General features: G+C 40.8%; 1 protein-coding gene across 1 annotated transcript in view; it reads right to left on the bottom strand.

The window, feature by feature from the left end:
* Window positions 1-14,000, bottom strand: part of MTUS2 (microtubule associated scaffold protein 2) — a 347,703-nt gene that overhangs the window by 248,739 nt on the left and 84,964 nt on the right. The gene's annotated exons all lie outside the window — the stretch shown is intronic.

Genomic DNA, 14,000 nt, shown 5'->3' with positions numbered 1-14,000 from the left:
ATTCTATCAAAGGGCATAGCTACAGAAAATGGTGCCTGGAGCAAGAACTAAAATTGCCAAACCTCAGACACCCCCTTTTTCAGATAACTGTATCAAAGCAACACACTGTGTTCCCTCCACACATGCATCTCCATTCAAAATTTTTCAATTATTGATCATCTCCCTACTGTAATTCTTCTCTCAGCCTCCCCCGCAAAAAAAGAAAATTAAAAAAAGATACCAGTTCTCATAATTTCCCCCCACTATATTGGAAAAGAAAGGCCTGTGAAGACTAATGTAGTGTGTGGGAGATGAACTTTTTTTTTTGCGCTCTTGAGATCTAGTAATATTGATAATAATGTAAAGATGTTCTGAGAAAGATAGGATCTGCAGTTCTGGGAAGGGAAGGAAAGGGAGAAAGATGAAAAGATGTAGATAGATGGAGAGATAGATAAAAGAAAGAAAGAGAGAGAGATGAAAAGAAAGATGAGAAGAGAGAGAAGGAGGAGAAGAAGAAGAAGAAGAAGAAGAAGAAGAAGAAGAAGAAGAAGAAGAAGAAGAAGAAGAAGAAGAAGAAGAAGAGAAATATGAAAAAGAGCGAGAAAAAGAATTCTTCATGGCTGACCTTGGAGGCATCGTTCTGTCTCAGCTGAACAGAATTCATAAGGTTCTTGTGAGAACAGAAGTGGGGAAAATGTTATATTCCACTTTGAGCTCCTTAGGGGAAGAGTGGGATAAAAATTACTAAAATAAATAAATATACATGTGAGGATTATTATTTTGCTCCACGGTTCCTAGATAACAATGATAGTTTGAAGATTATGGACAGCATGGTGTTGCTGAGTCCTTGGATCTGAACTGGGGTACACATGAATCCAATTTCATGAGATTTGAAAACACAACTAGTGGTAGATAAAATAAGTCTGTTGTCACATGAGTTCTCCAGGAATTAAAACTGATGTCCAGACCACAGAGAACAGTTCTCCTGAATAACAGGGAAGCTTGGGAGATCTGATTCTATGGCATCACATCCTTCCCCTCTACAAACTCTGTTTTCTCCCAGATGCCACTCTCAATTCTCCAATAATTTTCCACATTGGCAACTCTACCCATTTTCCATTTCCTAGTCATTGTAGTCATTCTTCTTCAAGCGGTTCTAAAGGCACTGGGTCTCAGCCAGTTTTCTATCCATCCAATTATTGGGTGAATGCTAGGCTAAGCATGCCTAGGTGCAAATAACTCCACTGAAAACAGTAGGCCTCAGATGGTCATCGAACTTACATGCAAATGCACAGAAGACATTTCCCCATGATAAAATTCATCCATCTGGACTTTGTGGTATTTTGTAAACATGTGACTTGTTGCCACCCCATAGAGCCGTGGTGATGAACCTTTGGCACTCCAGATGTTATGGACTACAATTCCCATCAGCCCCCGCCAGCAGCATGCTGGCGGGGGCTGATGGGAATTGTAGTCCATAACATCTGGAGTGCCAAAGGTTCGCCACCATTGCCATGGATGTTTCCTAAAATGTTATCCTCTCTTTCACTTACACTCTGTATGGCCTGGCATGGGGAAGAGGGTACTTTGGGAGTGCAAAGCTGTCATTTGCCTTTTATTTATTTATTTATTTATTTATTGTATTTGTATACCGCCCTCCCCGAAGGCTCAGGGCGGTTTCCAACAAAATAAAAATGTAAAACATCATATATATAAGTTAATTAAAATACATAAAATACATAAAATATTAAACTAGAGATGGCTTCAGCTATTCTATTCCCCCTTTTATGAACCCACGGGAGGCCAGATGTTTGCTTTTTATCGCGGTTGATATCATCCCGGCTGGCCAAACGCCTGGCGGAACAGGTCCGTTTTACAGGCCCTGCGGAAACTTTGTAAATCCCGCAGGGCCCTGATCTCACCTGGAAGCCTGTTCCACCAGGTAGGGCCAGAGCCGTAAAAGCCCTGGCCCTTGTAGCAGCCAGCGGATCGCCTAAGGGGCCAGGGATTACCAGTAGGTCCGCCTCTGATGAACGGAGGGGCCTAGAAGGGCGATATAGGGAGAGACGGTCCCTTAGATATGCAGGGCCAAGGCCGCGAATGGCTTTAAAGGTCAAAACCAAAACTTTAAACATGACCCGGTACTCGATCGGCAGCCAGTGCAGTTGGTATAGGACCGGAGTAATCCGGTCCCTCGCTGTTGCTCCAGAAAGGAGTCTGGCTGCCGCATTCTGTATGAGTTTCAGTTTCCGGATCATGGCCAAAGGTAAGCCCGCGTAGAGCGAGTTACAGTAGTCTAATCTAGAGGTGACCATGGCATGGATCACAGTGGCCAGATCAGAACGGCCAGATCAGAACGGGAGAGATAAGGGGCCAGTTGCCGTGCCTGCCGCAGATGGTAAAAAGCTGCCTGGGCTGTCTGGGTGACCTGGACCACCAATGACCACCACCGCTCGCTCAATTACATTTTCTGATGCCTTTGTCTTCCTGACCCTGGAAGAGAACTCCAAGATCAAAGAAACCAAGTTATCTCCATGAAGCTCATAAATCCCTGGTGGTTCCTCACAGCACTTCCATGCTGGTGCAAAAGTATTCCAAGGTCAGGGTATAGGAATCAGTTCCATGTGTAGAATAATGCTGGTTTAATTAATTTGGGAAAAAAAGAATATAATACAAAAAGTTGATTCCAAAGCCTCAGAAGACATCTCTCCTTTCAGGAATGCAAGGGAAAGCATCTCTGTACAACGCCATGCACATACAGAGAAAAGGGAATTAAAAGTAATGTCCTGGACATTAAAAAATAGTTGATTGGCTTCATAAAACTGAAGTGGGCTTTATTCTTCAAAAGAAATAATTTCCTTCAGTGGAAGTACAACTGCCAAAGATTATCTTCTTGATAGTTAGATGTGATCTTTTAATGCTTTCTGGTACTGCTTATATCGCAAAGGTTCTTTCTCTGTTTCTCTACATTTGAAATCAACCCCAAAAATAGTTTTTCATGCATTTTGCTGAAAAGATTGGATAAATCCATGAAGAAAGAATTCCTCGCTGAGTACTAGAGCTCCCAGCATTTCCTGGCTTTAAAAGAACAGGATGATTTATGTGCCATCATAGATAGCATGAACTGCAATAACTGAACTGTAGTTTGCAAGTTTTGTTTAAACAGCACATAGCCTGCGGGAATAGAGGAGCTACATCCCACTATAGAAAAATGTGCAATCTCAAAAAAAAAATACACACTGTAAAATGACGAAAATAAAGCTAACATCAAAAACTTGTTCTGCTTGTATCTATAGAGGGTATGTCATGGCAAGGGGACAGCTGGTGAGTTTCCCATTTCTGTGAAAAAGACAATTCATATTCAGCCCAATCCTATGTATGAGCTCAATGAGACTTATGCTCAGATAAACGTGTTCAGAATTATGGTTGAACTGTTACTGGGCAATTTTTACAAATTGTTTGATTCACACATTTGTTTGATTTTTGGCAGGATTGGAACCTGACCCCTCACAGGCTAAACAACTGCCAAATATTAATTATTCAATTACATCTGTCAAATGCTTTCAGATAGTAAACATAATTGAGTTCTTAAAAACATATAAAATCAATGTTACATGCCAGCTACTCAACACTATGAAGTTCCCCTGTGTGATTTAAAGTACCCTGAATGAACTGCGTATATAATTCTAGAACCTTGCCCAGAACTGGCTGCTGTGCGTTTTCCAGGGGTCCAGATCTTTGTGTTAAATATGTCGGGAGTCTTGACAGAAAAATGCCTTAGCTCAGAAATGCAAATACTTTGCATGCAGGAAGACCCGAAATTCTAGTTAAAAGGATATCAGCTGGAACAAGGCAAAAACACAAGATGAAACCAAATGAACATTGATGGAGACAAATATGTCCCACTCAGACCAACTATTTCCTTTCATTAACAGAAATGACTTTCCTGATTGGAGATTCTGAGGTACCAACATCAATTCAAACACTAAAGATGAGTTCGAAAGTCTGAAGGGGAAAAAAATTAGATGATAAGATCAGGTTATTTGATTCAAACCAGAACAATGATGAATTCCAATTATCATTTTCCCACAGTGTTTCAGATAGCATTTCAGCAATTACATTTCCAGAGAAAATACCTTTAAAATGAAAATAGATCTCTAATCAGAAAGTTCCAAGTAGATCTACCTTTGCTTTATAGAAAAAACCCAATGCAGTTTCAAATGGCAGTATATATACTGCCACACAAACACACCAATGCAATTAAGTCATTCTCCGAAGCAGACAATGCAGACAGCATCTGCCTTCCTGTTTATCTTCAAAGACCCTGTATTCTGGGATTAAAGATGCTGAAGAAGAAAACTGACAAACATTTCCAATAATGCACATCTGGAAGTCTGCACCAGAAATAAAATAATTGTCAGTGTCCCAAGTCAAGGATTGTAAAAATACTGATCATGGATGATTTGACATTCACTGCAATACATTAATCAGATTCAAAAAACCATCTTTTGTGAAGAGTAATTACTCATTCCAATTGAAAAAAATGAACAAGTCAGTTCTGTTCTCTTAGGGCACAGTCCAGCAAAATTTTAGCTACCTGACTCAAGCAATCCCTTGAGCAGCTTTGCACTTGTGCCTTGGTAAAGTTTCATTGCTAACATGTCTGAGGGCCACTTTTCCACCTGCATGGTAGGACGGCTGAGGAGAATGTGCTAAAAAAGAGAATGTATTTGTCTTCTTTCACAGTCCCATATCTAGTGTGTTTGAACTGATTGAAAGCCCCTCAGTGTTTATTCTACCCCCTGGCTGGCAAATCCTGTATTAAGTTTTACGTAACTCTTCTTCCTCCACACTGGTATTTGTAAAAGGAAAATGGCAGAAACTGTATGATCAGGTCTGGCTTTTGCCTTCTGAGGCAGTACCTTTATGAGGAAGAAGAGCTTACTTCATATATTTCTGGGGTGGGGGGTTCTATTTATTAAGGAGATATCCCCTGCAAAATTAGATGAATTTGCATTTAGGCTTAGCAGTCTAAGCATGAATTTTATGTTAGTAGTAAGTAAATATATATGAAAGGAGTTAGTTTTTCAACACCCATCAAAGGATAGGTGATGTAAATATTTTAAAGAAAATATGTAAATATTTTAAAGAAAAATAAATAATATCGCGTGGCTATACAGAATGAAATTTGTATGTCGGGATGTTATCAGTGATGATGGGCATTTTGTGTGCTCCTGAATTCTTGTAAAAATCTGTCTAGGATTTTAATTGCTTCCTCTGTAGTACACACATATCTGATCTTGTCTGAGCTTTCATCTTTCCCCCCTTCCTATCTTACTTTGCAGCATTTTATTCCCAGCGCAAGTAAAGCAAAATTCTTTGATCTTACCCTTGGGGAAAGTATCGAGCACTTGTATCTCCCCCTTGCATTCTATTTGTCAATTGGAGTCTACCACTCAGCTCTAGGTTTGAAAATTGGAGAGGGAATTTAATCTGTCTTTTCATAGGAAGTTGGGTAGTTTTCATTACAGAGCTAATCAGACTGGTAAGCTTTGCATGGCCAGAAAGTTAATAAATACATTTAATAAACATATACGGCGAATTAGCATGAAATGGGTTTTGCAAGATGCACTCTGAAGACAAAAAAATTAGCATTTGATTAATTAAATGGCTCTATTCAAACTTTAAAAGTAGTAGAGAAGCTTTAGAGAGAGAACTAGAGAAGTCCCAAGACTTAACTTCAAGCTGCTTTATATTTTTTAAACAATCATTTTAAAAAATCATACAAATAGATGGTTTAATCTGTTGTAGAAATATGATAGGAGTATTTGTACATTGAAGCTGCCTTCGTAAGACCATTAGTATATTTTGGTCAGAGCTTTCAATGGCAATCTGCTATCATATGCAAAGGTCCTACTGGGAAACTTTGACAAGAAATTCTGGGGAGTCGGGACTGAACTTGAAACTATGCAATGACCCCCTCTGGTGATTTGTTGTGCCTGTACCAGCAGATGTTTTACTTATATACTTTCTATAAGAGCAGCGTGTTAAGATCTTCAGCATCTCTAGAATAAATTCTGGATTTTGTAGGGCTGTCAACATCCGAACATGTGTGACTGAGGCAACAGGGTCCAATGATGTCACACAGATTACAATACTAATGGTACTGCTTCTACACAGTTGAAGGAATAAAGGGTTCGATCTTACCAGCTTTCCTGCAGGCTAAAAAAAAAGAGCAAGAGGAGCTATTACTATGCTGGGTGTCATGGCACCATCAGGCGCGCGCACGTGCGCGCACACACACACACACACAAATAGCCATGATGTGGATTGTGTAATCACAATCAGGTCTCTTTGAAGAGATAGATAGCCTATTCACCATCTGGGGTGGGGGTGGGTATGTGGGTGGTTAATATTCTGGTAGTTTGTTTTATGGTGTTTTTACTATTGTTTTACGTGATGAGTAGCTATTAGATATTGTTTTATTACTGTTTAATTTTGTGTTCTGGTACTTTGTTTTATGGTATTTTTTACATTGTTTGTATATGAAGTGGAGCTATTTGATGTTATTTTTATTGCAGTTTTCAATTTTGTAAGCTGCTCTAAGGCCTCTGCACAGGTCTAAGTTCCAGAAGTAAATAAATAAATGACATCTCTTTTTTAAAATAAATAGTACACAGGATTAACTACCATAAAAAGGGAGTTGAGCTGTGAGTACTCAATTATGGCCTCCCATTCACTCCTGCAGTATTTATCGCAAGTAAGCATGCATATGTGTATGCCCCATCAAGCCAAAGACTTACGAAGTTTTCAAGGCAAGAGATGAACAGAGGCAATTTGTCATTGCCTTCCTCTGCATAGCAACTTTGTTCATCCTTAATGATCTCTCATCCAAGTACTAACTGTGGCTGATCTGTGACAAGATCGGTCGAGGATGGGCTACTGGGGCTGCTTTAACCATGAATAGAATTCTTTTTAAAAACTAAGAAATATGTGGGCTTGCTGATGACTAGGCTTGGTCAATATCATAGAAATTTGGTAAAATTTGGATTTGGATTTATTCAGGCTTAAAATTATCTGTATGCCCGAATAAGACAAATAACATATTTGGATATACTCGAATATTCAGGTGTACTCGAAAAAGTTGGGTCTGTCTGATTTTGTTTTGTATTTTTTTGCATTTTGGCCGGCGAGGGTGAATTTTTAAAGCTAGCGGCACCAAAATTATAGGGAATTTTTTAAAGCTAGCGGCACCAAAATTATAGGGAATTTTTAAAGCTAGTGGCACCAAAATTTTAGAGAGTGTCCTGATGATACCACCCAAATTTGGTGAAGTTAGGTTCAGGGGGGCAAAAGTTATGGATCCCAAAAGGGGGTGCCCCATCTCCCATTGTTTCCAATGGGAGCTAAGATGGGGGGTACCCCTTTGAGGGTCCATAATTTCGGCCCCCCTGAACCTAACTTCACCAAACTCAGGTGGTATCATCAGAACAGTCTCTAGATGATACCTTGAAATTAGCTTTAAAAATGTGCCCCCTGCAGGCCGAAATGTGAAAAAACACCAAAAAATACCCACAAAAAGACGGAATACCTTGCATTCGGATTTGTGCATATTCGGGCAGGACATATTCAGCCGATTTTTGCCTGGATATGCCTGAATGCGCCCAGATTCAAGCTGAATCCAGTATTTGTTGCACCCGAATCTCCAAGCCTACGTGATGTCCCTGAGATTTCACCGAGCTGCCCTGAAGCCCTAAGAATAAGCCTGAAACCTGACAGCTCTACCACCAAATTGACCTCCACTCCTGCCAGCAGTCACCATTGACTTCAGTAGCAATAGTCACATCACTGACTAACATGATAAAAGCTTATTTGAGAGGATCAGAAATATGCCATGGAGGTGCTTCTATGGTGACTATCACATATTGAAATTAATGTCAATTCATTATCTTTTGGGAGCCTTCTTATGTTAGTTCATTGTGTCAATTCATAATTTATTTGAAACACTTTTGCCCTAACCTCTCCCAACAGCTCACAGTTGCTCACAGCATATGTAAGACTAAGAAATAAACATTAAACCAACTACAATCCCATCAAACAAAAGTAATAAAGTCATTCCAAATTGCAACTAAATCAAGTAACATATTCCTTTTCTTGATAAATTGTTTTATTAACATTGCATTCTGGGTACACTATTACTTTATGCACTATTGAAATATTTAATAATTAATCACACACAGTCCAGCTCTCTGTGCTAAATGGAGACTGAATTACACTTTTCAGATGCAATTACAGCAATTTGCGGAAATATTTTGGACACATCCCACTAGAATAGTCCAAATTTCCAGAATGCCCTGCTCATTCAGTTACCAGAGTTTCCTAGGTATACATCATGCTTTGTTCAAAAGAAAATATTTTCATATGCTTTTTGGAAAGCATAAACATGAATTATACAATACACTTGCACTGCATCCAGGAAGAATAAGTGATAACATCAGTGCTCTAAAGGTACATTTCAGATAACCAATTTCAGCATCAGCTATGCTCCCACCTTGCTTATCCTTTTCTCTTCTCGCCACCTTTATTATTATTACTTTCTTACACAACATAGATAAGGAATTCTGAACAAAACAGACAGTTGCATTATGAACACATTTTGCTAGGGGGACTGTCTTAAACCTTCACCTCCATACAAATGTATTCTATTCCAACCTCAGCAAATCTACTATTGACAGTTCTAGGTTTGGGGGGCTTCCTATCTTACCTAGGCCACCAGCCTCTTCAGTGTGCTGATCTTTCAAAGGGCTTCAATACAAGAACATCCCAGTTGCAGCCACTTGAACCTGTCAGTGTTCATGGCCCACTGGATCCAAGTAGGGTACTGCTCTTATATATAGCTAGTCAGCATCTTTTAAAATGTATATGTTTTTATATCCCATCTTCCAAATGGAGAATTAAAGCAGCTTACAATATTATGCCCTCCCGTTTTCTCCTCACAAAAGCCCAGTGAGGTAGGTCAAGCTAAGATAGAGTGATTAGCCCAAGGGCAAGCTGTGAGAATGAGGATTTGAACCTGAGTCTCCCAGATCCTAGCCCAAAATTTTAACCAGTACATCATACTGACTCTGCAGTATCCACTGTTCTCTCAGCAGAGAGACAAAGGTCCAGCTCCAAGGAACTAGGAACGCAGCAACTGCACTGTAGTCAACAGCGACACCAGTGGTCTGCAACCAATCATGGGCCCTTTCCGCACATGGGTGGAAAAGCACCTCCACCGGCATGAATCATGAATCAAGAACAATCCAATTTAAAGTAATAGCCCTCCAGACAGCATCACCTCTATGTGATATATTTAAGACATTTATCTACTACTTTTCTGTGTCGCCCAAAGCAGTTTCCAACAAGAACAGGCATTTTAAAATATCATCTCCTGAGAATAAGATATTAGAACAACTTTGCCAAAACTTCTCTTAAAAAGCCTTAGTCTTTAAAAGCTTAAATTGTTTGCATTATTTCATTCAAGTGGCCACAGACCCAACTTCCCTCCCTAAGGGAATAGTCTGTAAGTCTCCCAGGAGCACTAAAGTATTCCACAGGCTAAGAAGAGAGATGGTCCTGTAAGTATATTGGTCCTAGAGGGTGGGGGATCACTTCCAGTTAAAAGTGGGATAGCTCTAGGAATCATTGAAAACTGTGTGGTAAAACCACAGAGTCTCTGGTGATTGCTAGAGCTACCTACGTCACTTTCAAGTTTGTTTGTTTTTTACCAAAAGGTATGTGATGCAGCAGCTGGTGTAATCCCTCTCCCACATTCCCACCCACAGACCTGCTGCTGCACTTCCTGGCAAGCTTCATCCTCAACTATACAAGGCCAGAAAGCACCTAGAACTGAACACAAAAGCATGTGTGCATGCAGCACATATGTTTTGACATTTCAGTGCTAGTGACTGAACCTTCTTGTCCCTACTCTCAAAACTCTTGAGATTTTCTTCCTAATAACTACGCAGCCATACATCTAAAACAGTGGCAACCCTTTCCTTTGAGCCTTTGTTTCTCCCTATTGCTTCAAGGTCTTTTAACACCTAAGGTGAATAAAAAGCAATCAGGTATGGCAAACTCCTGCAGGTTCTCGTGCAGTTAAACAGATGCCTTGGCCTTATTTTGTATAAAGCAGAATGCTCACAGAGAGCGCCAACACAGATGGTATGCCTGCAAGACCTATATTCATTACGCAAATACATTAGCTCTATCGAAAATGGTGAAGATGGCAGAATGGCTGCAGTATTCTGAATAATTCTTGGACAATTGGATCCTAGCCTTGTAGCTTTTGACCCAGGTTTCCAGTCCAGTACTGTCCGTTTGATTGCACTGTATTCACTGGAGCAAATAGGTAACTTTAGCCTCTGTAAATTGTTTTTAGGATGGCTTCAATGTAGCACCCATTGACTAAAGTATTGTCACCTACAAGTCTGTGTTCACTTACTTGCGAGTACAGAGGTGGGATCCAACCAGTTCTCACCACAATGTATTGTCGAAGGCTTTCATGGCTGGAATCACTGGGATGCTGTGTGGTTTGCGGGCTGTATGGCCGTGTTCTAGCAGCATTCAGATCCTCTGAAGATGCCAGCCACAGATGCAGGCGAAACGTCAGGAGAGAATGCTGCTAGAACACGGCCATACAGCCCACAAACCACACAGCACCCCAGTTCTCACCACTTCTGTAGAAGTGGTTACTAATTTTTTCTGAGTGCCGAGAAGGGGTTACTAAAGCAACCTCCCTGCCCAATAGGGATTGGAGGTGCATGTGTGCGGCGGCGCCACTGTTTGAATCCCACCACCATCGGAACCTGTTATTAAAATGTTTGGATTCTACCACTGAGTAAGTCCAACTGAATTTATGGGAACTTGCTCATTAATAAGATTGCACAGGACAGCAATGACAACGCATACTTTCAGCCAGGCTGAATAAATGCACTTTCAAGGTACTTTTCAGACTGGATTTTACTGTGAGAAATGGGGAAATCTGCCTGCAAATGATTGCACTGAAAATGGTTTGAAAGCACATTATTCAGTGTGTGTGAAAGCAACCCAAGTGTGGAAACCACAGGTGTATTTTAGATAAAAGGGACAGAATATATTTCTGTGTGATCCAGAATTCCAATCGATTGATCACAGCCTGCTCCCCACAAAACAGCCTCAAGACTGCTAAGGTATCTTTTTAAAAAATTTTCTAGCAACTGTGAGGAAATTATTCTCTTCTGCAAGAGTCAGTATGCAGAGCAGAAACTGATATGCCTATTGGGGAAAGGGGGAAAAAAACACAGCAAAAGCCACTGTGTTTGCCTCTCATACTTCTGGGATGCCGCAGCGTCCCTCAAGCAGAATGGAACATCACTGCCTTAGTACAGCTTTCTCACTCATTCCCTTACTGTTCTAGGAGGATTTTATTTCAGATTTGGACCTCACCACAGAAAAGCAGAACACAATCTTCAGTACAGTCGCCTTGGGAAGGCATGGAGTATTTCATTAGAGCCAGCCATTCCACGCTGACTTTTCTCTTAAGCTGCATTTGTCTGCTTTGTTCTGGGGGAGCATTACCATATAACAATGAATTCAATTTAGAGAAAGGTGTGTTTTCCCCCTCAGCCAGTAGTTTCTGACATGAACACAATGCTGCTGGTTCTAAGAGGTAAAACTGGTCGATTAGAAATGGTTGTCGTTCTCCTTTCTGGTTCATAAATGCCTGCCAGGAAATGGTGAGCCCCACCATTGAAACGTCTTGTCAGAACAGCAGAGATAGAAAGTTAAATGATGACACCATCGATCTCGGATGCTTGTATAGTCAGACATGTTACCTAAAAAATCTTTCAGCGGAGCAGAGTTGGCACTGCACTTCCAGAAAGTCCCTGATGCCGTGAGGTCAGGCAGGGGACATGCTGCTCTTCAGGTACTCGGGCACGCGATGGAAACTTTTGTCCCCACTCCAGAACAAAACCCGCTTTGTTTCCAGAAAGGTTTAGAGTTTGTTGGGCCCACAAGTTGGCCTGGTGGCCCAGCCGTGCGAGGTAATAACAATTCCAAGCAAAATTGGGGTACTGTGTGGTTTCCGGGCTGTATGGCCATGTTCTAGCAGCATTCTCTCCTGACGTTTCGCCTGCATCTGTGGCTGGCATCTTCAGAGGATCTGACGCCAGCCACAGATGCAGGTGAAACGTCAGGAGAGAATGCTGCTAGAACACGGCCATACAGCCCGGAAACCACACAGCACCCCAGTGATTCCGGCCGTGAAAGCCTTCGACAATACCAAGCAAAATTGTTAAAAAAACAAAACAAATAAAGCAAATTATATTTCAGCATGCTAGCAGCTGAGAAAGCAAGCCAAAGCAGCAAAAATGAGTACCATGTATAAAAACACAATCAACAAAGGGCAAGATTAGACAGAGAAACAAAATTATGCAAGTGTTCCCAGTCCTTTTAAATTATAGACCTTTAAATAACAGAGTGATGTAAAGGTTGAGGAACAGTCTATTCACGGATGACCCATATTGTATGTATGAAATCTCACAAGCTTGGTTCTCCCCTCCCCTCATTATATTAAGTCTCAGACTCCTAAGAGGGGATGAGCCTGCAGTCCTTTAAGGTTTAATTCGCTTACCACACTTTAGATTATCCATTTCCTGATTAAGGCTATACTTCCTCACACACTTGCTAGGGTGTAATGCTCTTTGAAGTCAGTCTAGATTAATATGCCTGGGAATGCTCTGTAACTTTTGAAGAGCGCTTGTTTTCCAGTCAAAACGAGTTTATGAATATTTCTCCCCAAAAAAGCCACAGCAGGCTAAAGCATCCAAACAACCAACTGGAGACACGTTTACAATGAAAAGTCTTCTATACTGTGGCCTACAGCCTCCAACTTCAGGCAAGCCAAATTAACTGATGATGGAAAAGATGCGAAGCAAGGCCCAGCAAGACGTGACACACTATTCCGCGTAGCGTTGGGCCAATAACCAAGAGTCTGAGTTTTGAAGTCTCCAAGTCCTAATCTCACCACGGCCCCAATAACATCAAGTCAGCTTGGGCAAGATGTTCCACCTCGGGGCTGTATCTGCAATACAGAAATAAAACTGGCCTTCTTTACAGAGCTCTTAAGAAACAGTGTGGTGCAGAGGGATCTGGAAAACCCAAGTTCAAATCTGCGTCAACCACACTGCTGCAATTTGCACTAAGTGAAGCTCCCAAGCTGTCTTCAAGAATGACTCACAGTAGCTTTGCCTCTATGGGGGCATGGACCTGTCCAGCCAGAGCAGATGGATGGACAGAGGAGAAGATACGGCTCCTGAGTCTGCTGCAACTGAAAAAAGACATTCTTAGCAATGACAGTGACATGTTTTTCCTACAACAAAGCTTGGTCCAGGAATATCAATAGGCTGTTAACAGAATTCATTGAACTCAAAAGATACATCATCCTATGTTGGAAGAGCAATCACTCCCACAGAATCTGTGTTTCTATCCAGCATTAGCTCTTGCCTCCCTTAACCAAGACCCAAGACAGACAGACAGACAGACAGACAGTCAGACAGAGCTGTGTTTCATATGAATATTGATGACACGCAACTCTAATTCTTATACCAGACTGATCAGGTAGACAATAGCTGAATTGGAACAAAGATTTTGCGCATTTCCATTAAATATGTCCTTATTATTTTCAATTTCACATACTTTCAGTCATAAAACTTTCATTAAACTGGTCTCTGGAGGGAAGGGATAACTGTTCCCTTTCAAGTAATAGATCCAAGCCTATGAGCCACACATCAATTGTATAAATTAATTTTGGTGCACATCGACTCATAAAACATCTCTGTACCTTTTAACACACATTATTCATTTTCTTTTTTAAAATCTCATCAAAATTCATAGGCTGAAGAACAATGGTCAGTGATGCTCAAACAAAATCCAATTCCTCATACATTAAAAAAAATGCCAAACCAAAACGAATGTTGTGCCTAATGTGAACATTTAAA

This window comes from Sphaerodactylus townsendi, linkage group LG04 (assembly GCF_021028975.2).
Source record: "Sphaerodactylus townsendi isolate TG3544 linkage group LG04, MPM_Stown_v2.3, whole genome shotgun sequence".
Taxonomy (NCBI): Eukaryota; Metazoa; Chordata; class Lepidosauria; order Squamata; family Sphaerodactylidae; genus Sphaerodactylus; species Sphaerodactylus townsendi.
This window is presented reverse-complemented; position numbering and strand designations above follow the sequence as displayed.